This window comes from Arachis ipaensis, chromosome B06 (assembly GCF_000816755.2).
Source record: "Arachis ipaensis cultivar K30076 chromosome B06, Araip1.1, whole genome shotgun sequence".
Taxonomy (NCBI): Eukaryota; Viridiplantae; Streptophyta; class Magnoliopsida; order Fabales; family Fabaceae; genus Arachis; species Arachis ipaensis.
Window position 1 is genome coordinate 123432845 of NC_029790.2, and position 4291 is coordinate 123437135.

The window sequence follows — 4291 nt, forward strand, 5'->3', positions numbered from 1 at the left end:
TTAGAAGTCATTAAAATTTATTGTTTTTGACTATTAATTAATTATTAATATTTAAAAATATAAAATAAAATAAAAAAAATAATAAATTCTGATAATTTTTTAATATCTCTCTTTTTCAATAACTAAAATGTGAAAATTCAGGTGCAGTCGACTTCACGTGAAGTTAACACCTAAGAGCAGTTAGATGATTTGACTGATTTGACTAAATTTTCATCTAACGGAGGTATCAATTTCATATGAAGTCGACTTCATCAGAGTTTTCACCTTACTAAAATAATATTAATAATTTAGACAAATAAGATTAAAAAAAATTGACACTAGCTATCACTTACGTATTTTCTCGGATTAAACTGAAATGACGAAATTATTAGGGGCCCATTAGTTGACAAGCTATCACTCCACTACATTATGCAAGTAACATTGTAGTTCACGCATCATATATAGTTTAGGTATGTAGATGAATCTATATACATCCAGAGGACAGCAATAACTACTAATAAATATCCAGAAAATAGGTAAGAGAGAGATGGGATAGTCATAGATCAGAGAAGAATAAAAATAAAAAAAAGCCCCGTTATATCCGCACCATGCACATTATTTTGTTTAAAAGTTTCAGTGATACCCTATCACATGCAATTGAGGATTGAGGAGGACAATCTCTCTTTTGAATCATTGATATCCCTCCTAGGCATCTGTACCAGTACCACTTCATGATGGTTGATAATTACAATGATAATGTTGTAGTGGAGAGACGACATTGAAATGTAATCGCGGAAACATCACAAATAATATTCTATTTTAATTTTTCTTTAAATACAAATTTTGAGAATATTTAAAAAAATGCAAACTAAAGTCAACAAATTAACAGTTCTAGTCTTCTTTTGACCAGCATATACAGCGCATATAGGAAAAGGAGCAGTAAAAGATGTTGGAGAATTATAAGCAAAGCGCTGAAAATTTGCCATATCTATAAATTAAGATTACAATTTCGGGAAAGTGAAGTAAATAATTACAACTGGCTGTTTTCTTTTTTGTCCATTAGTAATTATAAGTATCGTTTCAAATTGAAGATTGCAACATCGACTGCAGTTGCAGTTAGTGCTTCAATATGACATCATATACTTCAATTGTAATTTTATCCAATGTAACTGTATCAAATCTGTGAGATATAAGGCTACCTTATTAAGATTATAACAAATTCAAATTTAAGTTGCAAATTAAATAAACCAAAGTTCACGTAAGATAAACGTTAGTACTATATCGAAATCAACAACGGGTAAAGTATTTGTTTTTGGATCTCCCTCCTCTAAAGTTACAAGATTACTTTAGAAAAAAAAAATACACCATTAATCATTTTTAGATTATGATAATAGAATTCACAAATAATAAATGTTACAAATTTAAAAGTGATTAAAACATCACTTTATTATTTTACTAACATTATTATTTGAGGATTTTTTTTTTTCTAAAATTTTTATAATTTTTTAAGATTATCCTAACATTTAATTTAATTAAATTCTATTCTTAACATTTGAAATAGCTTTAATTATAACTTTACGGTTAATTTTTTAATAATCAACTGTTAATCAATTTTTTTTCTAATTTTAATCTTAACTTAATCTCACCTTCCAATAACCTTCTAAGTCTCCACCACTGCCATTGCTATCATAACCACCCATCCATCCACAATGGCGGCAATCACACTTTAATTTTGGAGTTCATTCTTTTTTCCATCCTTATGGAAGCAATCACTCTAGAAGAGATCAAGAGCTGAGATCGTTGATTTGGTATATATGTATATTCACTACCTTTCCTGCAATTTCAATGTTATTTTCGCCGTTTCTACTGCAAAAAATTTGTTAAGTACTAGCGAATTTATTGACAAAATTACAAAAAAAAATCTACTAGTAAATTTGTTATCGTCGGATCTAATCATGGTAAAGTCCTTGCCAGAAACTAGTTATTGTCGGATTTAATAATTTGAGCGTAATTTATCGTGAAATTAGCGGCAGATTTTATATTAAATAATTGGCGAAATTATGGAGGTGGTTATCCTTGGATAATTTTCGATGGTAATTTTAGAGCTATATATTCTTGTTTCGCGTCTTATTATGATAAATTCGACAGTAATATATTATTTTATATTTATTAAATTAAATTTTACCAACGGATTAACTAATAGTTTAATAGTAATCATTGTAATTTTTTAAACTATTACAACCCGATATACCATTATGAATATGTCAACAATTAATAGTGAAATTCAAATTAGTAAAAATCAAGTAGTATTTTTAATAAAAAAGTCAACTATATATAATGTTAAATAACAAATGTATAGAATAAAAAGTTAAAGAGGTAAAATAATGTCAAACAAAGGAAAACAAAATCCTAATCACTACGGGTCCTAATAATCGTTGTTGTCGTCATCCTCCTAGTTCTGCAATGAAATTATATAACAATCTAATTAAAGTTTAAATATATAACAATCTAATAAAATTATACTAGAAGTTATCCTTATTCAGATTTATCATTTTTTTTTCTGGTTCATCCTCCTCTTCCAAGATAACTTCTTGATAATTGAACTCGTCTTCTTCTTTTTTGTCTCCATCCCCCTCTTCCGAGGTTATTATTATAGCATGTCATGTGAGGGACAGAACTCATCGATGCATACAATCTTTTTAGCCTAGGGGCAAGTAGTATATCCTTTAGTTTGGAATACTTTTTAACCTACATTTACCAATCTATTCTCTCTCTACTTGATACCTCGGTTCATCACAAAATTTACAAGTAGTGAAGTCTACATCGCCCTTGTAATATAGCATACAACTATTCAAGCAACAATCGATTTTCTCCGAATTTAGACCTAATTTTAAAGTTATCTTTTTTGCCTCATAATGACTCTAGGGGATGCCAATAGTCCTGTGTGGTACTAATTTGTTACAAAGAATAGTCCACTTATCAAAAGACTCTTGGGTATGATTTGACTGACACTTAATACTCATCATTCTAACACAAACAGATATTTCAAGTGAATGCACCCCTCAAACAACGGTTGTGCAGCAAATTCTAACATATCATAAAATTTCTTTGCCTCCGGGTTAAGCTATTCTTCAACATTTTTCATATCATTAACACTGATTGCATCAAATACATCTCTTTGTGTCTCTCTTAGTTACCCTCCTAATTCACCTATTCCGTGTCCACTTCTCTAACCACCTGAACCCTCCTTGATCGACGCTCAGATCTATTGGAGTTGGGTGCAGACCGATTGATTCTATACTCATCAACTTCTCTGGGTTCAATCTACACCTAATATCCATTCTTAAACCATTATGGTAAAGATGGAGGGTTATATCCGAAGGTCCTAACTACTTAGTCAATCGACACTTATAACACGGACACCTAGATACGCTTTAAAACCTAAACAGTTCCATATTGAAGACATACACAATAAACTGATCAATTCCTCCAAAGAAATCAAATTTTAACCTCTCGGTTGACTGTTATCCCTATCGATCATACATCTACAAACAATGATTTGGAATTATTTTGCAACAAACAATCTAGAATTTAACCAATAACAACTTTTTAAAGTTTTCAAAAATTTTGACAGAATTTTGTCTATAATTAAAATTTTCTACCAAATGTAATTTTTTTCACAAACCAAACATGTTTTAAAATTATTTTAACAAAATTTTGACAGAATTTTCCCTTAATTTATAGAACTCCACCAAAAAAATTATCAATTTTCATAGAGATAACAGTTGCAAGCATAAATTAAAACAAACACGAATTCAATAAAATATCAAATTCTAGCTGTTCTAGTGCACATCCCCTTATTACTTCACAATTTTTCAGCAAATAAGGATTTCGAGAAGGTGCCACTAAGCAACTTTATCCCACTTTCATTCTAAAACTCTATCCTAGAAAAATAAATCCAACATAAAACCTAAAATAATTTAACATGTTTAGAGATAGAAAACTAACCTGAGTATTGCACGAACAACCCAAGTATATATCAATGTGAATAACCCACGATTAGGATTTTTTAAACAAAAAAGGATGATAGAAGAGAAAAAGAGAGGAGAAAAACCTACATACCTGGAGGAGGGAGAAGAGAGGCAGTTCTGGTGACACAAGAATTCACGCGATGTAAGAAGTTCCAGCTGAGTCCATGCAGTCGTTAGAGGGTATTGGTGGTGGCCGACGTTGGCGGAGGTTAGCCAGAGGAGTTGTCGAAGGTAATGCACGAGAGAGAGAAAGAGAAAGGAGAAAGGAATAGAGAAGGAAG